This window comes from Myotis lucifugus, unplaced genomic scaffold (assembly GCF_000147115.1).
Source record: "Myotis lucifugus unplaced genomic scaffold, Myoluc2.0 scaffold_8, whole genome shotgun sequence".
NCBI lineage: Eukaryota > Metazoa > Chordata > Mammalia > Chiroptera > Vespertilionidae > Myotis > Myotis lucifugus.
The window spans coordinates 14,479,993-14,502,164 of record NW_005871056.1 but is presented as its reverse complement, the minus strand read 5'-3'; positions in this window follow the sequence as shown (position 1 = coordinate 14,502,164).

Here is a 22,172-nt window from a genome sequence, read left to right as displayed (position 1 = left end):
TTATGAACCAGGAGGTCATGGTTCGATTCCCAGTCAAAGCACAGGCTCAATCCCCAGTAGGGGGTGTGCAGGAGGCAGCCAATCAATGATTCTCTCTCATCATTGATGTTTCCATCTCTTCCTGAACCTTCCTTTCTGAAATCAATACACACACACACACACACACACACACACACACACACACACACACACCTACAAAGCCTCATCTCCAAATAAAGTTGCCTTCTGAGGTACTGAGTGTCTGGGACTTCAGCATATGAATTTTGGGGGAAACAAATCAGCCTATACCACCTTTCGATCCCACTCATTGCTCTATGAGGTGGAGTTTCATGTGCAGCTCCCTGAGACTCCTGCTGACTGAGCTCCCACCACAGGTACACCTTTGCTGGGTCACAGCATCTGCCAGGAGGCTGGGCTGCAAAGTTTCCCTTATACTGAACTCAGAACAGGCTCTGCTTTCCCTCCCCTGGGTACTACCTGGGCCACTCAAACCCTTTAATCCACAGGGCCTCCCTCCCAAAGAACAGCAGGTACTTTTGGACCAAAATGAGAGGCAAGAGCAGGGGGGTGAAATATAGATGAAGCCTTCTGTGGCTCATGACCCTGGACACCCTAATCAGGGATCCTGCTCCTGGGTCTGAGGATGCCTGGGGGTGGGAGGAGGCAGACACCAGCCTCTCTTGACCACTCGCCATATCTGGGGAGTACTATCATAGATCCCAGAGCACTCCTGTATTTATTATTCCCACCAGCTGAGGTGGGAGCTTTGGGGGGACCAGAGATGAGAGATCCACCTCTTCGATGAACCTACTCACTCTCTGCATGGTGGTTCTGTGCCTTCAGAGTGAGGAATATAGGTTGTTGTGAAGTCTAAAAAGGATTGCAGCATGTGGGTGGAAAGACCACGTCTCATGCCCAGGGAGGAGCTCTATATAAGAGTGACTCTTCGAAAGCACAAAGGAGGCTGCATTACTCCCCCCATGCAGCTTCAGTGACTAAGCACAAACACCCACCTCAGATGGCACACGAGGCCCTGCCTCCTTGGGCTAAACCTTCCTTTTGAGACACATCACTTGCCATCTCTCAGTGGGCAAATTGCCCTTTTGCTTCTGCTCCAGCAGTTACCTCCACCTGGATGCCCTCTGCCCTTCTTTCACCTGGCCTTTCCAGCCAGCCCCTACCCTGTTCTCCTCTGCTCTTCAGTACAGGGATAATGGTTTGGGAGCAGACCTCAGCTCCAACCCCAGTGCCATACAGATCAGAGGGGTGACCTCAGCCACATTACCAAAACATACCAGTGATTTCTAAAACTCCCACTTTCAGACTATGTCTGGGGTTAACGCAGACTCACATTGTCCTATCTCTTCCTTACACATCTCCACATTCAGGGGAACAGGAGCCTGGGAAGCTTGGCAAACCTGAATCATCAAGGGAAGCTTCAATGGCATTTCCTAGACATGCACGTGGTGTAAGACCCCAACTGCCACCTTGGGGCTGAGATGTTGGGACCCATCACTGACAGAAGGGAGCTTCAGGCCCTTGCATCAGTGCTGAGCTGCTCTTTACAAATCATAGCTCCACAGGATCTCTCAGGGGCCCTCTGGGGTGCTCACTCAGCATGTTCTTTCTTGTCTGTCTTAAATACTTCCTTGACTTCATGCCCACCCAGACTCCAAGGAATGCCCAGATCCATATTTATCACCTTGACCTCTCCTACAAACCTATATATCTAATAGCTGGCCAGACACAATCACTTGGATGTCCCACTGGCAATATACACGTAATGTGTTTAATGCCAAAGCCCTCATCTTCTCTCCTTGCCTATTAACTCTTTCTCCTGGGTTCCCCAGGTCAGGGTTGGAACATCCACCCAGTTACCCCAGCCAGGACATAAGCACTACCCTTGACTATTTCTTCTTACTCACCAGATCCTGCCAAAACTTCATGGTTTTCCAAATGATTCTTTCACCCCCACCCCTCTCCCTCTGCCCATCCCTCCCTGTCCCCTCCTTGATGTGGGACACCTGCATCTGTTACCTGGATAACAGTAACAGCCCCTTCCCTCAGCACCCTTCCCCTCCTTTTAAATCTTTCTCCTCAATCCAATGATGTTCCCAAAACACAAATATCTGATCCAGTCTTCTCCTGCTTACACAAGTTCAAGAGTACTAGATGATGAGCTGCATGAGAGTTGGGACCTCATTTGCCATTTTTATGAGTCACTATCCTGGGAGGAGACAGATGGCACATACCCCAAGCAGGGTAATTGAAGAAAACTTAATAAAGAGACTGAAAACAGTGCAGGCAGAGTTTAAGGAGAGCAAAAAATATGGTGCAGAGCTCAGGATGAGTATCAGTGAAAGGTCATCACCAGCACAGGCCTGAGACTAAGGAGAAGGGGAAGTTTTCTTGACCCTGAGAGAGCTATCTGGAGAGGGTGGACTGAGGGAAGCTGTGGCCTGGGAGATTCAGGCACTGTAACTCCACAGGGAGGGAACAGGGCTGTAAATACCCCTCCCCCCTTTGCCCTCTGGGCTCTTGATAGTGCCTCTAATTTGTCCCTTCTAACCAGAACCCAGAGGTCATGGGCCAGCCTCGCCTCTCAGGGCATACAAAGGCTCAGAGAAAGGTGCCTGGTGGACTGGAGGAGCCAAAGAAGATCCCAGCAAACCACTCTATCCCTGCCTCCAGGGACCAACTGCTCAGATAGCTGAATAAACCAATGAATCAATAAATGTTTCCCAATGAATGTGAAGAGGATAGAGGCCAGGCTTCTTGGCTGGCATTTGGAGACCTTCCCATGTCTGACTCAAACTCCCTTTCCATATACCCTATGCTCAACTTCCAGCTAGGATACTGCTCCTAATCCAAAGCAGATTTCAAATGCTATCTCTTCTGTGATGCCTTCCCTCACTTCCCTGGAAAGTTATCCACTTTCCCACAGGCCTGATGTGCTCTATGCTTTGATTATATTATGCACTGTTTTCTATTAAAATCTCTTCACAAGTCTCTCTCTCCACCAGCATGAGCAGTATCATATTTATCTCTATACCCCAGCATCTGGTACATACTAGGTGCTCAGTAAATTGCTAACTAGTTAGTTAATTTAAAATGATAGGGTAAAATTGTGAGATATGATCATTCCTAATGCCCACACTGGAGGCAGTTAGTTTTTCTATCAATAGTCAAAGATGGTTGGGCTTTATTTACTTACTGATATTTAAAAATCAAACAAATCTTATGGACTTGAGATCAAACGTAGATTTACTTTGTTTATGTGTAATAAAAACACCAAGGTAAAAGACCCAAATGTGCTTCAATTCAGACAGAAGCAAAGCCAAACACAGTGAAGCTGGCACCCAGGGAAACGTTCCCCTCAAGAGTGAAGTGCGCCAGCTTGCAATTCCCGCTTAGCTTCTCAAGCATCATAAACTAATGGAACTGAAGGCTACTGTTTGGAAGCGAAGTTTACAGTCCACTTACCGATGGAGAGGCATTTTATGGACACGGGCTATGAAACTTGTTTTCATTTTGATGTTTTTAAAATCTAATTTCCATGCAAATAGGAAAGAATTTGTTTAAGAGTGTCGACTTCGGGATTTGTTTGAGCATTAAGCGGCATGACTAATATTTGAGGGGTGGGAAAGTGTCCAAAGACACTTAAGAAATTCCAGTATTACAAAGGAAACCAAATATGTTGTAATTAGAGCATTCACTGTCCCAAGCAAATAAATGAGCTGGCTCAGAAGAAGAGCCGTTTTGCACTGCACATTGGCTTCTGAGCAATTCTGTTCTCAAGAATCCGTCATTGTTCAAACTTTGGTTAAAAATCCAGTTAGTCAAATGTTTTTTAAAATGGTCTTTAAATATTCAGAGGAAGAAAAATACAAAATGTTAGGCCTGGGGGGCAAGGGTTGCTAATGGAGTTTTAATAAGTAATTTGTGTTTGCATTTCATGATAGTGAGCCTGAACTTGAAAAGTGGGAGGAAAGAAGGTAAGGAATAGATGCCTGGGATCCTTCTCCAGATTAAAAAAAAAAAAAAAGAGTCCTGAAGAATGTGATATGAGGAAATCGGGTATGTCATTCTAGGTTTTAAGAGACCTTTCTTGAATTAACATAAAGGAGAATTTGGCTTTGTCCTCAGGTGGAAAGAAAAGTTCTATTTGAATGGGGGCGGGAGGGAGCGGGGAGGAGAAGGGAATGAAGTAGGAGAGATTACTAGCATAGGAAGTCCTCAAGTTGAAATTGTTTGAAAAGGGTAATTACCTAATTCTATCTGATAAGAGCAAATGAATAGTTAAAGACTTTTAAAATAATCCATTTGAAGTCATCACACAGAAAAACAAGAAGTTGAGCTGGGGACCAAGGAGGCCCAGAAAGCCGCTGTATCTTCTTCATGTTACCCCAAGGACCAGTGTCAATGTTAGAAACCAACTGAACTTTAACACAAGAAAAGTTGCAACATGGAATTTTCCCGATCTTATTCTAAATTCAATATCAAAACTTTTTTTGTAGTAGTTGAATAATATTTGATATTGTTTTGCTATAGATCTACTCTGTGTGTGTGTGTGTGTGTGTGTGTGTGTGTGTGTGATCTTAGTTACATACACAGAGTCTATTGCCCAAAATCTGCAGTAATCACTACCTCCCCCAATGGGCATTTCCATAATTGTAGGCCTGTGCTACTGGTCCCTTGACAAGGGCAGTGAGTTTGGTTTTCCAGTGATTTCTGGTCTGTTGTTTGTCTCGGGGACATAATACCAAATGCTCCAAAGGTTCAAATCAATAGGCTTTTAAAATATCCTTATCACATGCCGGGACTTCAACTTTGAAGTGGAACCTTTGGCTCTAAAAGGACATTGGCCTTTCTCCCCCCTAATTCTGGGTAACAACTATCCAAATTTCTTTTTTCTTTCCCAAGTTCTAGGCACACAACACCAGAAGTACATGCCCCTTCTCTGTCCCAAGGGGAGAACCACACCCACTAGCATTAAGTCCCTTACAGGGCCAGAAAGCTGTTGATCCTTCCTTCCCAGATAGGAAAGTCTGGCTCTACCTGAAAGATCTGTGGCTTGACACCTTATTAATCTGAATTTATTTTCATTCTTTTTTCTGCTCCAACAACACCTAGTTTGCATTTCTATCACTGTTTTCGTCTAGTATCCTGACAACCACCTCCAAGAAAAGAGGCCTGGAGGAAGGGGTGGGAGAAACCTGTGTTAAAGGTGGAGATGAAAGAAGGGTGGACACAAGTGAGGAAAAAGTAGAGAGAAGGGAAAAAGAAGGAAAGGAGAGAAAAATCAGGAGTAATGAGACAGGAGAGAAAACGTGAAGTTATGAAGAAAAGAGGAAAGAGATGGGTGAAAGGGCAGGGAGGGAAGCCTTGTGTCCACCAGGCTGGAAGTCATCAGTGCCCTGATACCTCAGTTGTGACCCATGATGAGCAAGTGGGTAAATTAATGTCCCAATATCTGCCCCACTCCAGCCAGAGATGGTGGCTTGCCTGGTGACTGTGGGAACCCAGGGCAGCCTCTGGTCCCTAATATGGGAGGCATAGGCAAGCTGCTACCAGTATTCAGAGTCCAGAGTGCCCTCAATTAGGAGGTGACTTTAGCTCAGGGCCTTGTGGCCCTCCTGGCCCTCACTTCATTTCTGACCCTGACCTTGCTGCTACATCTAGCCCCATGCCAAGATTCTGTAGGATTTTTCATATTTCTGATTCATGTACTATTTTTCCTGGTCTCAGCTTCCAGCAAGCTCTTGGTCTGAGTATCTTGGGTGATTACAGAAAGTGATTTCCAGTGAGGTGTCTTCACCACCTAAAGCAGCTCAACTCCTAACTACTCTGAACCTGGTAATGCAAATATGTACCACAGTTTTCCTTGGACCCAGGGAAACTCCTAGCAACCTATGGTTTCCACCTCATCTTTGCACGGCAGATAGGCTTAGTAAAAGAGTACCTCAGGCATTCCAAAATGTTTCCATCTTGCTAAAAACCAACTATCTTTTAAAACGCACTTAACAACATGGAAAGTGTTGCCACATACCACCATAATTTTTTTCTCCAAAAGTGTAGGATGCCTTCCCAGCCTTGCCCATTGGCCACAGTGTGTGAGTTGATATGCTAAATCAGATACTCTCTGCCTTATGTGAGCTAACAGCTAATTTGCATGCTGCTGTGCTGAAAGGGGAACTCTTATGCCATCATTCCTTGAAAAACATAACTTGCCAGCATCAAAACAAAAATAAGTAGTCCTATATTCTTTTTTTAAAGAGACAACTTCTATACATTAAAAATACCAATTTTACATCATCATGTCCCCAAAATAAAAAGGAAACATTGCCTAACATATTATTTTGAAACCAACATAACCCTGGTACCAAAATCAAACAAGGATGTCATCAGAAAAAATACTGTAGGCCAATATTGTTCATGAATAGAGATCTGAAAATTCCTATACAAAATATTAGCAAATTAAATACAGTGATATATTTTTAAAGGGATAATATATCATGACTGAGTGAGGTTTATTTGAAAAATGCCAGAATTTTTTAATACTCAAGTATCAGTCAATACACTTCACCACAATAACAGAAAAATCATATCTCAAAGATTTATAAAAAATATTTGCTAAAACCAACACTTATTAATGTTAAAAATATCTTAGCATTATAAATAGAAAGGAAGTTCTTTAACTAGGTAATGAGAATGTAGAAGTGATGCACAGCTAACATCATAGTTATTGCATTCTTTACTCCTGTGCTTAGAAATAAGGTAAGAATGCCCATTATCTAGCTCACAACTTTAGGAGCAAAGCAAACAATTAAAATTAATAAGTGAAGCTGTCAAAGTCACTAGACAGAGGACCAACATAAAAGCAATAAACTTAAAAGGATTTAAATAATATAAATTATTTTCCTGAACTACAATGAAAGTCAGAAATCAGTAACAGAAATATTTAAAAACTCATTCAATATAGGAAACTAAGCAACACACTCTTAATTAACTTATGGGTGAAAGAAGAAATTATAAAATATTGAATGAAAATAAAAACACAATATATCAAAATTTGTGGGATTCAGGTAAAACTATGCTTAGAGAGAAATTTATAGTAATACATGCTTATATTAGAAGAGTTTCAAATTAATAACCTAGGTTTCTAACTTATATTCTATTCAAATTTATTCCAAGAAACTAAAACAACAACAGAACCTTATACCTAAAATAAGCAGAAAAAAATAAAAATGAATGAAATAGAAACAGAAAAATAATAAAATCAAAGACTGGTTATGGGAGAAAATATTAATAAACCACTAGTCAAACTAATCAGGGAAAAAAGAGAAATGACACAAATTTTCAATATCAGGAATGAGAGAGGTAACATGACTATAGATACTACACACAGTAAAGGTTAACAGAGAATATTATGTATAAATCTATATGAATAAATTCAACAATTTGAATTAAATAAACAAATTCCTTAAAAATCACAAATTACCAAAAATCACTTAAGGATAAATATATATCCTAGATAGCCTTTTATCTATTAAGAAAATTGCCAGAGCAATGTGAAAACTATATAGGAAAAAAGAACTCTGCCTCTGAGCCCATATCATACACAAAAATAAATTCCAGATGGAGCATAGATCTAAATATGAAAGGCAAAACAATGTATCATTTAGGATAAAACAGAAGAAAATATTTATATGTCCTTAAGTATGCAAATAATTCTAAAACTGAAAACAAAAGCACACAACATTAAAGTTGAGATACTAAAAAGGAAAGTCAAATAATGGGAAAAGATATTTGCAATACATATATATGACAAGACTAATAATCCATAACTTAGATAGAAATGCCTACAAGTAAATAAAATAGACAGAAAACCGAGGGGGGGGGGAATGGGCAAACCACCTGAATAGGCATTTCACAAAGGAGAATATCAAAATGGTCAATAGACATGTGAAAAGTGCTAAACATCATTACTCAACGAAGAAATGTAAAAATGTACATTAAAAACCCAATATAATACCATTACACACCCAATAGAATGGCTATAATTTAAAAGATAAAAAATACTAAGTGTTGACATGAATGTGGAATGAAAGGACTCTCACACATTGCTAGTAAAAGTGCTAATTGTATAACCATTTTGAAAACTCTTTGGCAGGGTCTACCTAAACCAAACATAGGGTTTCTGTTTCTTAGGAATATACCCAATAGGGATATGTGCATACGTTCATCAAAAGACATAATATGTTCATAGCAGACTATTCCTAATAGCCTAAAGTGGAAACAGCTCAAATGTATATCAACTGCAGACCAAATAAGTTGTAGCATATTCACTCCATAAGAACAAACTATAACCACATGAATGAAGCCCATCCAGTAATGCTGAGTAAAAGATTCAGCCAGACATACAAGAGTATATATATAAATAGGCTTCCATTTCTGTGAAGTTCACAAGCAGAGAAGAGTGATCTAACAGTGTTGGCAGTCAGGGTAGTAGTCCTCTTAGGAGTGGTAGTGACTGGGGTGAGGTGGGGGGAGGGGCTGTTACTTGATCTGGGTTATGAAGGGTTCACCCTGTGAAAATTTACCCAGCTGTATAATTAAGACTTGTACACTTTTGTAGGTCACACTTCAGAGAAAAGGTTGACTTACTGTGTGGAATGGAAACCAACAGAGTGCTGCAAAGAGAATTTGGTCAGCCTGAGAGATCCTCGGAGGTAGAGGAATTTAGCTGAGAGCTAGAGGATGAGGAGGAGGCTGCTATGAGAGGAACAGTGGGGAAGAGCTTTCCAGGGAAGAGGGACAGCATGGATAGACAGCATGGATAGACAGCATGATAAATCAGGACTTTGTTCCCCTGGAAACCACTGGCTGTAGGGTGATAATCTTAGCAGAGCAGACCTGCCTTGGTTAGCCATTTAACTATCTTTAAAATTAACTCTATTATGTCCTGGGGGACTGATTTTGGTCCTCAGTTTTCTTCATTCTTCTACTAGAAAAAAAATGAAAGCTTTTTTGAAAGCACCAAAAAAGAAACTCTAGCTTTCAAGTTTTTATTGATTTTAGACAGAGAAGAAGGGAGAGGGAGAAAAACAACCATGTAAGACAGAAACATCAACTGTTTCTGTCTCCTGTATGCCCGCTACTGGGGATCAAGCCCACAACCCGGGCATGTGCCCTCATCGGGAATCGAACCAGAGACCTTTTGGTGCACAGAATGATGTCCAACCAAGCCAAGGTGATAAATATTTTTGAATTAAAAAAAATAAGTAGGAGAGGAGTTTCCCAAAGGATGTGAAAGATGACAAAAGGGAAAGCATGCTGGGCAGACATTCAACAACACCCACAATAGCCACCATGGAATTCTTAGCATTTCGTTTCTAGAGAAATTGATAAAGCAAGTACTTATTCAATTAGAAAAAGTCAGTGGGAGGTCTGTGACCTTTGGTTTTTCATCTATCTCTCTGACTAGCCTGGACCTTCTTGACGGCAGAAATGGGGACTTATTCATTTCTGCCTGCTTGGCACTTACCAGAGCTTGGCACATAATAGTTGCTCAAATAAGGGTTTTGGATGAATAAACTCAAGTGTAATATCTTAGTCCAGGTTTCTGAAATGTCACCTTAGAATTATTCATTCTGCTGTCTAATGTAAAAAAGACTTTAACGTGCATTGGGGGTAGTGTTAAAATGCAGATTCTGATTCAGTAGGTCTGGATGGGGCCAAAGATTCTGCATTTCTAACTGGCTCCTAGGTGCTACTGGCATGAACCACATAAGAATGTCTACTAAAAAAAAGATAATAAATGTTGATGAGCAGATGGAGAAACTGGAACACTCATCCACCATTAATGAGAATGTAAAATGGTGCAGCTGCTTTGCACAATAGTCTGACAGTTCCTCAAAGGGTTAAACATAGAGCTAACATGTGACCCAGCAATTCCACTCCTAAGTATATATCCAAGAATTGAAAACATATGTCCATGCAAAGCCTACATGAATCTTATTAGTCACTAGAGACCCGGTGCATGAAATTCGTGCAAGGGGCTTGGCCCTCGCAGCCCCGGCTACATCTGGAAGGTCATCTGGAAGGATGTCCAGAAGGCTGTTTGGCTGTCCGGTCTAATTAGCAGATTATGCTTTTATTATTATAGACTAGAGGCCCAATGCATGAAATTTGTGCACGGGGCCAGGGGGTCCCTCAGCTGGCCTGCACCCTCTCGCAATCCAGGACCTTTCGGGGAATGTCCGACTGCCGGTTTAAGCCCTGCAGGATCGGGTCTAAATTGGCAGTTGGACATCCCTCTCACGATCCGGGATCACAGGCTCCTAACCGCTCACCTGCCTGCCTGATTGCCCCTAACCACTCGCCTGCCTGCCTGATTGCCCCTAACCACTCGCCTGCCTGCCTGATCGCCCCTAATCGCCTCTGCCTATCTGCCTCATTGCCCCTAACCACTCGCCTGCCTGCTTGATCACCCCTAATCGCTCCCTGGGGGGCAGGGTCAGTCGGGGCGAGGGGCCATGGTGTTCTGGTCTCTGGTCATTCTGGTCATTCCACCATTTAGGTCGCTGGGCTTTTATTATATAGGATAATAGCCAAAAACTGAAAACAATCCTAAGTTCAATCAATCAATGAATGGATAAGTAAAATGCAGAATATCCATACAACGGAATATTATTCAGCTATGAAAAGGAATGAACTGCTGATACATGCTACATCATAGAGGAATCTTGAAAACATTAGGTTAACTGAAAAGAAGTCAGAAAAAAGACCACATGTTTTATGATTCCATTTATATGAAATGTTCCTAATGGGCATATCCATAGGGATAGAAATTAGATATGTGGTTTCCTAGGGCTAGATTGGGGGGAAATAGGGAGTGATTACTAAAGGGTACAGGGTTTCTTTTTGGGGTGATGAAAATTAGTATGTTCAAAAATTGATTGTGGTGATGCTAGCACAACTATGTGAATATATTAAAACATTGAATTATATACTTTAAATGAGTATATTATATTATATGAATTATTTATAATAAAGATGTTATCACATAACATCCTTATTAATAACATATATAAATAAAATATCAGATAATACTTCAGATGGCATATAAATATGGAAAAAGCATTAAGGAGACAGATAGGGCAAATACAAGCTTGGGAAACACTGAATTAGATTAGCATCCTTCTAATAACCATATGAAGTCAATGTTGCTTTTTCCTGTTATACAGGAAACTGGACTCCAAGAGGTAAATTGCTCATCGAAGGACAAAGAATTTCAAGGTTTAACCCAGGTTGCTGACCCCAAAACCAGTGTTCTTATCTAACATGCTTCCTGGGCCCCTAGCCCTTTAATTCAGCTCCCACCCATACTTTTTGATGATGCCCCTCCCCTAGTAGTGCCTCTCTGAGACTGGGGTTTGACCTACACCAATAAGTATCACCTATGGCTTTGGCTTGGGCTTGGAGCCAAGAGAGTATATATTAGTGCTGGTTTCCAGGTAGTGGGAAAGAACATGCTCATTGTACAGAGGGAGAAACTGAGGACCAGTTCACACAAGTAGTCAGAGACACCACTGAGATTCTGGGAGAGCAGTCTATGGCCAAGATGACCAAGATGTCCACCAAATATCACCACTGGTATATGTAGTTATTGCTGGAAAATGGCTGCCCACCCAGGGACATTTCCTAGATGTCCTTTTATCTGGGTGGCCTCAGTGATAGTCAGACTTCAAGATGACTTCCAATGACCCCTTCACCTGCTAGCCATACCCTTGTATAGTCTCCTCCTACATTGAATAGGATTGACCTGTGTGACCAATAGGATATTACAGAAATAATAGTGTATAATATCTGATAATAGATCATAAAAGATATTGCAGTTTTCACCTTGCTCTCTTGGATCCTTAGTTTGGGGAAAATTTGCTGATATGTTCTGAGGACGCTCAAGCAAACCCTATGGAGAGATCTACATGGCAAAGAACTGAGGCCTCTTGCCAACAGCTAAGTGAGTGCACCATCTTGGAAGCAGGTCCTCTAGCCCCAGTCAAGTCTCCTGATGAAGGTAGCCCTGAGCCAGAACTTGTACTTAGTGAAGCTGCTTCTTATTTCCTAACTCATAGAAACCATATGTAGTAAATGCATATTGTTTTAAGCCACTAAGTTGTAGTGTAATCTCTTATAGATAACTAGAGGCCCAGTACACGGATTCATGCACTGATGAGGTCCCTTGGCATGGCCTGCGGGGGTTGGACGGAAACCGGCAGTCCAACGCCGCCTGCTGCTCCTGCCTGCCACTCCTGCTCATCCTGGCTGCTACGCCTGCCGCAGGCTCATGCCCACTCAGTCCCGATCAGGAGAGGTTCGAAGGGCCGCAGAGGCGCTTGCCAGCCAGGAGCCCTGACTCTGGCACCTGTTGGTCAGCTATGGGAGCGCACTGATCACCAGGGGACAGCTCCTGCATTGAGTGTCTGCCCCCTGGTGGTCAGTGTGCATCATAGTGACCAGTCGACTAGTCATTCGGTCGTTTGGTCGCTTAGGCTTTTATTTATATTCATTTATATAGATAGATGATAGATAGATAGATAGATAGATAGATAGATAGATAGATAGATATAGATTAGCACACCCTTTTTACTAGCTCCTGCCAATGAAATGTAAGCTGAAAAGTTACATGCTACTCCAGGCCCATGTCGTTAAAATATGGGGGTGCCTTTTCTACATTATCATCCCCTTCCTACAGATCTTTTCCCCCCACAAGAGATATTTGTACACCCATGATCATAGCAGCATTATTCACAATGGCTAAAAGGTGAAAACAACCCAAGTGTCCATCAATGGATGAATGAATATGAATAAACAAAATGTGGTATATATACATACAATAGAATATTATTCAGCCTCAAAAGGAAGGGACTTCTGGTACATACTACAACATGTAAAGACATTATGCTACATAAAATAAGCCAGACACAAAAAGACAAATACTGTATGTACGATTTCCCTTATATGACATACTTAGAGTCATCAAAGCCATAGAGACAGAAAGTAGAATGGTGGTTTCCAGGAACTGGGGGAAGGGGAAATGGGGAATTAATGTTGAATGAATGCAGAGTTTCAGTTTGAAAAGATGACCGTTTTCTAGAGATGGATAGTGCTGATGGTTGCACAACATTGTGAATGTACTTAATGCCACTGAACTGTACACTTAAAAATAGTTAAAATGGTAAATTTTATGTTTTGTGTGTTTTGCCACAATTTTAAAATGTCATCATGTACCCAAAGGAGTTGCTCTCTCTGCTGTCCCCCACCTCCAACTAAGTTTCTGTGTTGAGGGCTGGGGCTTTGGGCTAACTAACTCTTTTTCTAGCCACTATTTTCAGAACAGAGCCCTATGTGGACAAAAATATTGGGATCTCCTATGTATAGGACACATGTACCCAAAACAACAAGAGCTTAAACAAGGGGTAAATCCATTTCTCTCACATACAGTCTGGAGGTGGGCAGTGCAGGGCTGGCATGGTGACTGTGCTCTGTGCAGTCACTCGGGGACTGGGATATTTTCTTTCTTTTTTTTTTCTTAATGCATTTCATCTTTCAAAAATATTTTTATTGATTTCAGAGAGGAAGGGAAAGGGAGAGATAGAAACATCAAAGATGAGAGAGTATCATTGATCAGCTGCCTCCTACACACCCCCTACTGGGGATCGAGCCCACAACCTGAGCATGTGCCCTTGACCAGAATCGAACCTGGGGCCTGGTTCCAGTCCGCAGTCTAGCACTCTATCCACTGAGCCAAACCAGCAAGGGCTGGGGTATTTCCTTATATTCTGCAATCCTTAAGAGTGTTTCTCTCATCCATGTGGCTCAAGGTGGCTTACACCATATTTGTGTCCTGAGCAGCAGGGTTAAGGAGGAAGGGGAGAAGGGGCATGCCTCCTCTCTTTAAGATATTGTCATTGGAGTTTCTGTCCTAGAAGTGGAATGAAATTGTCACCTGAGGTATTGTCTGTCCCTACATTCTCCAACAGGATGTCAAGTGCATTCTATCTTGTCATGGCAGCCATGGAGATACCCCCACAGTGTTGAACATGATAGAGACACACATGGGTGAACCCTGGGTCCCTGAATCACTGCATAGAAGGTTGCCTGTCAAACATTTGCTTTGGCTTTGCATAAATGAGAAAAAACCTCAAATGTATGAAAGCACTGAGATTTTAGAGTTTATCTGTTACATCTGCAGTATTCTCTTAACTAACACAGAGCTTCATGATTGGAGCTTGGGAAATCAGATAACGCAATAAGACAGAGGCCAGATTGGGCAATGGAAAGAAGGCTTTGGAGCCCAGAGACCCAAATCCAAACCTCAGCAACCCCACTTAGAAGCTATGTGGGCCATTCAAACTCTTTCAGGTGATTTGCTCAAATGTAAATTGGAAATGATAATACAAACCATACACTATTTGTGGTGTGGACTGAGTGAAGGAATCTGCAAAAAGAAAGATCTGCTTGGGGCAGCAACAGATACCTGTTCCCTTGCCATTCGCCAAAGTGGAGAACAGATGGGAGGTTAGAAATGGGCACAGCACATTGTAACTCAGTCTTGATGAGAAGCAAATAAATGGCTCACTGGGGGTGCCTGATCTCTAAGCTATGGCTGAATACACAGCCTTGGGCAAGAAAATGTCTGACTTGGATTTGCAATAGCTTTGATTCGAAACCTCAAATAGCCCCCTGAGAACTTACTTGATTGGGATTCAGATTGGGTTTTCAGCATGGTCTAACATTTTCCCCAGGCAGCCCAGGAATGAGAGTCTGGACTTCCCCCCGGTATCTCAGCTAGAAAGCACTGGTCTAGAAAAGCTGGGACACTCAATGCTCTGGCTGCCACTCTGGGGTGTGTGGCAACCACACAGGTGCTCATAGCAAGGTCAAAAGCAGAGATGCTTCGGGGGCCAGGCAGAGAACCTAGCAGTGTGAAGAGGCTGAGTGCCATACAACAGAAGTGGCTAGTCCTGTGAGTTGTGTGTCAAACTGGGCATGACTAAAGGCTCATGTCAGCCCACAGTGAACTAAAGGCTCAAATCTGAATGTGTTGCCCTGTACTGCCCCAGTTTTTCTAGACCAGTACTAATAGAAATATAATGTAAGTCACATAAGGAATTTAAAGTGTTCTAATAGGCATATTTTTAAAGTATAAGGAGAAAGATGAAATTAATTTAAATAATATGTTTTACTCAACCCAATAAATGTTCTGATCACCAATTCTAATGTGTGTGTATGTGTGTGGGGAGGGTGTCCTCAGATACCAGTTGGGTGTCCTACCACTCAACTCAATTCTGACACTATCTACCAGGAGACAGCATTAGATCCCACAGGTTAAAGGCTCAGTCCTACGAGACTCCCCCTCTCCCCACATTTTAGATGCCAATTGCAAGTCTAGGTTGTCACCTATGCTTCTGTCAAAACAGGTTCTAAATCAGAGGTTTCCACAATCCCTTCCTTGCATTTGATTATTTTGCTAGAGTGGCTCACAGAACTCAGAGAAATAGTTTACTTACTAGATTACTGGTTTATTCTGAAAGACTATAACTCAGAATAGCCAGATAGAAGACATAGGGCAAAGTATTGGGGAAGGGGCACAGAGCTCCATGCCCTCTCTTGGCACACCATTATCCCTAAATCTCCATGTGTTCACTAATCCAGAAGCTCTCTGAACCCAGTCCTTTTGGGTTTCTAAGGAGGCTTCAGTACACAGGCATGATTGGTTAAATCATTGGCTATTGGTGACTGATTCAACCAACCCCTCCCCCCTCAGGAGGTGGGACTAAAAGTTCCAAGCCTCTCTTAATAGTTGGTTACCCTGGCAGCCAACCCTATCCTTAGTTTTTTTTCTTCAAAAGTAATCTCATTAACATAAACCCAGTTGTGGTGGAAAGGGACTTGTTATGAATAACATGACACCCATTTGACCTGTATAGTGCTCAAGAGACTTCAGGAACTGAGGACAAGAGACCAAACATTATGACAAAAGATGCTTGCATTGCTCTTTCACTCCAGGAATTCTGAGGATTTTGAGAGCTTTGAGCCAGGAATCATGGCTGTAGACCGAATACTAATGAGAAATAGATATTTGGTCATTCAGATGACCAAATTTCTTACAAAGCACAATATCACACCCAAAATATTATCATTTCAACATGTAATCAATATTTAAAATCACTGATGAGAGGTTTTACATTCTTCTTTTTAATACTAAGTCTTCAAGATCCAGAAAGTGTTTTACAGCCACATTTAAAGCACTTGTAACCACATGTGTCTGGTGGCTACTCTACTAAACAGTGCAGTTCTAGGTAGTTGGCACCCCAAGCCCACTGGGAACTTCCACAACTTCATACGTTTGCCTACACTGTGCCCTCTGCCTGGTACAGCTTCCTCTCCTCTCCTGACTTTAACTCCAGCTTGTACTTCATGGGCTCTGTGTTCCCATAAGATGTATTCAACTCTTTTCAAGTGACTACCATGCTGGGCTATTGTTTGTTATCTCACTGAAAGGCCAAGACCACTTCTGAGCCATCAATAGCATTTAACACACTGTGTGACATACACACAGCAGACCTTCCATCACAGTTGTTGGTTTTAGAGATAACTGTGGATCTCTCTCTGGGAGGAAGATGTTAGGACACCAAGAAAATTTCTTTAAAAATTCCCCCATTATTTTTTTGTAGTGGGTCACAATAAAGAAAGTGGTAGAAAACATTACTTGGGGTGGCACTGTTACCAGAGAAACACTGAACCAGAGAGCTATGACTTGGGCTATATGTATATCTATATATATAAAAGCCTAAGCGACCGAATGACTGAGCGACTGGTCAACCGGTAGCTATGACATGCACTGACCACCAGGGGGCAGATGCTCAACACAGGAGCTGCCCCCTGGTGGTCAGTGCACTCCCACAGCCAACCTCCTGTGGCCAGCCAACCTCCCATGGTCCTTCCCTTTGGCCGACCGGCCGGCCTGATCAGGACTGGGCAAGATGGCCCCAATTGGCCCTGATTACCAGCCAGGCCAAGGAACCCCACCATGCACGAATTCATGCACCGGGACTCTAGTATAATAATAAAAGGGTAATATGCTAATTATACCGGACGTCCTTGCTGATGAAGCCGGGGCTGGAGGGAAGCCAGCTCAGGTCCTGGGTGCCTTCGGGCAGCCCAAGGGAAACCAGCCCGGGTCTCGGGTGCCGGAGGGAAGCTGGTGCCAGCAGCCGGGGAAAGGAAGGCCTACTCTTGCACGAATTTTTGTGCATCGGGCCTCTAGTCTTTCATAACCATTCAGTTCTTAGTTTATGATCCTCTGGAGCAACCTGGATATATAGCTACAAGGCACTATATATCTGGGGCCAGAGGGGAGTATGGCATATTACCAGCTGGCTAACTCAGGATCAGTACTGACATCTGTAATAAGAGGATCAGAGCCACCATGCTGCACAAGTCCAGAGTAACCATGCGAATGGTGCTCTGGAGTTGAGCACACAGCCTGTGTGGCAAGAATGCAGTGGTCCTGAAAGCCCTACCTGTGGGTAAGTGTGAATGTTTGTAACATGCCACTCACATTAGACATCTGAATCAGAATACTAAGATTAGATATAAACACAGGAAAACTCAGAACATGAGAAACCACATGTGTTCACACACATAGATGCTGCCCAACTCCAGAAGGACTGCAGCTCAGAACCCAAGTGTGAAATCACTATTTTGGAACTTGGACAGCATTCTCTCACAGATCCAGGGGCCAGATGGGGGTTGCTCTTCCCAGGGTTGCATCCAAGATATAATAATTAACTTTTGAGCTAACGTTCTTGGGCTTAGAGGAGAAAGAGGATGTGAACTTCCTCTTTTGTCCTCTCCTTTTTATACCTAGATCAAACGGGGAAAGATAACATTCATGTGGGTGAAACCACTGGCTACAAGATAACCTCATTAGATCTGGGAGGTCATAAAATGTAAGTCAGAGAACTGGGTTTGAATTTTGGATCCACTGTGTGATTTTGGACAAGTTGCTCAACCTCTCTTAGCTTTATTTCCATTACCTGTAGGTCACTGGGGCCTCTGCTTCAGTCTGGGTTTCTCTGGGGGCACCTCAGCTGGGGCAGTTCTGCTCTATGTGTGTCTTGTTTTCCTCCTGGAGCAGCAAACTAACCTGGAACATCCTTCACATTGTGATGGCAGAAGCAGAAGATGGCAAGAACTGAGGCTTGCAACTGGCACATCATCCCTTCTTCCTCATTTTGGTGGCCAAAGCAAGTCAGATGACTGAAAACTGGTGCTGGAAGAGTCCTACAGAGTTATATGGTGAATGGCATAGACACAGGGAAGAGTGAAGAATTGGGATCATTATTGGAAACATATCAGAAACAAAGTATGGTGGTAGTAATGAGGGAAGGGAAGGCAGAAAACTGTTTTCAGAAACTCTCACGATTGGGAAATCCCTATCCCAAGTCCCCTTGTGGTCTTCCTGACCAGCTTCCACTTCTGCATCTCCAGAGCTGAGGAGCGCTCCATTTCCTGGGGCAGATTATTCAGACTGGAGGACTGGAAAAAGTTCTTTTTGGTACTTGATGTCTTTTTGCTTCCTCTCTTTGATCCTGGTTCTGACATGTAGGTTTTCAGTCCAGCAGCCATTCACATAATTGAGGAGAGTGCACTGGTCCAGTGGTTCTGGTATCTCAGTCCCTGAGTGAGCCAGCAGTGGACGAATAAGCCCAAAGTGGAGCAGGACCATCACCCCTGCAACAGGCTGCTAGAGTTCCCCTAACTGGAGAGACATACTTGACACCTTCCCTCCCTTACCCTCCATATCTAGTTCCAGGTTAAGTCCAATGGGTTTAGTCCAGCCATGGGCAAACTAGGGCACGCGGGCCGGGTCCGGCCCGTTTGAAATGAATAAAACTAAAAAAAAAAGACCGTACCCTTTTATGTAATGATGTTTACTTTGAATTTATATTAGTTCACACAAACACTCCATCCATGCTTTTGTTCCGGCCCTCTGGTCCAGTTTAAGAACCCATTGTGGCCCCCGAGTCAAAAAGTTTGCCCACCCCTGGTTTAGTCCCATCACCATCCCTATACTCTACTCCACCATCATTTCTCCCTCTCCACTACCCTCTCCCTTGTCTGAGCTGCCATCATGTCTTCCCTGGACCACTGAGTAGCCTCTCCACTACCCACAACCTGCCCCATAATCTACCTTTTTCACTGTGACCACAGTAGTATCTTAATGCAAATATGCTCCTATCACCCACTACTAAAAATGTTTCCCCTTTAGGCACATCTTGTTCTACACCCAGCCTCCGCCTCTGTGACCATCTTTCAGGACCCCCAACACCCTCTACATCTAGTTAATTGCGCCTGTCCCTTCTGTTCATCTGTCGCTTGCTCAGGGAACCCTCCCTGGTCTCCTTGACAAGGTCAGATCTCTCAGTAACAAGCTTTCTTAGCACTACACACTTCTCCTTTGCAGCATGTATCAGAATCTCCAACCTTCCATTCATTTCTGTGATTACTTGCCTAGCATCTGCCTCTCCACTCTTCCATGATGGTGGGCCAGTACACTGACTGGGTGTGGGTGTAGGAGTGATTTGTACCTCTGCAAGACTCCAGTGGTGTAAATGCAACCACAGCAGATTTCAAGCTACCAACAATTGTGGCTCACAAAATCCCTGGAAACTTAATAATCGGCTCTCATGGGCTGGTATGAGCTAGCTTTAGGAAACCAGTGGGGCAGGCCTTGTATTCTATGATCAGTAAGATAACTGAAGGGCAATAAATATTCGGTGAAGGAAGGAATGAGCAATGCTGAAATTTAAATGAACCTCAGGACGACAATTGCTGTTTCCTGAAGATAAAAGATTTTGACTACTTTAAATGCCCAAGAACAGAATAAGGGAATCATGTCATTTCTGTTCTCTGAGGACTATTTAGATATTTACTTAACAAACATGTCTATATTGGGCACAAATCCAAGTGCTTTACAAATACTAACTCATTTAATCTTCCTAATAATTAAAAGGTAGATTCTATTAGTATCTTCATTTTACAGATAAGGAAACTGAGGATCAGAGTAATTTGCCATCATGGTGCAGCTGGGCTTTGAACCCAGGAAGTATGACTGCAGAGTTCACATCCCTAAACACTATGCTGTGTTACATCAGGACTAGCTCTGGAATGAGATATGGCCCGTATTTCCCTTGCTCCACCCTGAGGACATGAGTAGGTGATTTTCAGGTCATTGCACCTCAACAAAGAAATAACAGAATGGAAAGGGTCCAGAAATGTGCCAACATGATGGGAAATGTGGGCTCTTCTGGATAAGGACAGAGTAAACAGATTAAGGCTTCTCAAGAAATGGGCTTTATATACTTACTAAATTCTAATAGGAGGAAATTGACCTGGTCAACTTTCATAAAGAGAAATATTAAAACTTGAGAGGTGAGTTTGGGACATTAGTAAATGCACTATGTCCTCTAAATGTAGTCTCACTTCACCTCTAAGACCATCCTAAAAGATGAAGATAGTCAGGACCATTTTAATGAACCAAGGGCACCAAAGGTTAGAAGTTAAGGGATATATATACCCAGGCCACAGACCTACCCATTGGCATAAATGAGCCCAGGTCCCCACCAGAGGATGGTCAGCCTCCACCTTCTCATGCTGGTTCAATGTTACTTCCCAAGCAGGTCTCACAGAATCACAGCTGTTCAGAGGAAGTCAATTCCTGGAGCTAATTATGCTGAGCAGCAGTACAAGGTGAAATGTAATTAGATTCAAAGGAGGTTTACACTGATTCTGTGGTGATAGCCTAATATTGCAATAATAAGAGTTGGGAATGTGTTTCTAACTTTTGATGTGGCTGTTCATTTAACAAAGGAACTCCTAGGTACTAAATGCCTACAGTGTACAGGGACTGCCAAGGTTAAAGATGAATTCCTTCCTTTATTGCCCATTCTGTATGCAGCATTGAGAATCATCCCAAAGGAAATGAAAGCACTGATGTGGAATTTTGCATGGGAGAAAAATGGCACTAATATAGAAGGAAAGGCAAGGACATTCAGACTGTGGGGTGATTCTGAAAGCCAGGGTCCTCAATTTGATTTTGTCCTGTAGGAGAAGAATGGCCAATGAAGACTTTTTAGTAAAGGATTGACATCATCGTCATCATCACCACAATAAAAATAATAGCTACTATTTACAGAGCACCTACTGCCGACCAAGGCTTTTAGCCCCCATACCCACCCGCTGAGGTAAGAACTAATATTAACCCTACTTAGCAAAGAAGGGGCCTGAAGCAAGGGATACCACATAAGGGGCAGAGCCTGAATCTGAACCCACATCTGCCTGAATTCTGTTTACTCTCACCCTAACACTCTGCAGTAGCTTTGCTTTTGAACACATCCAGGACAACACATGGGGATATAGGTTAGGGCAGTGGTCGGCAAACTCATTAGTCAACAGAGCCAAATATCAACAGTACAACGACTGAAACTTCTTTTGAGAGCCAAATTTTTTAAACTTAAACTATATAGGTAGGTACATTGTTATTAACTTAATTAGGATACTCCTAAGACTTAGGAAGAGCCACACTCAAGGGGCCAAAGAGCCACATGTGGCTCTCGAGTCACAGTTTGCTGACCACGGGGTTAGGGAGCCACCAGCATTTAGTTGGGTGGTTGAAGGCATGAGAAAGACCAAATTTAAGAGGAGAGATAGGAAGACCAGAGAAGCAGGGAAAGAAACTGCAGCTGAAGCAGGCAGTGTTAAGGAAATCATGCAAGTGCGAATTTTAAGAAGGAAAGAAGGGAATAACAGTGCAGAACGCTACCTAGAGGTCAGGCAAGATGGGGATGGACAAGGAACTATAGGCTTTGCCAAATTAAAAGGGCTTCCGGGATTCACAGACAGCATTTTCAGAGGAGTGGTGGGGGTGGGTGCCAGATTGCTGTGGGCTGAGAAATGAGTGGGAGGTGAAGATAGGGCTGGCAGCGTGTAAACTTACTCTTTCAAGAAATATGATAGTGAGGGGCAGGGGAGGGAGGAGACCTGAAAGGGGAAGATGATGGAAGGAAGGGTTCTCTAGGGGGATAGAGATGGGAAGA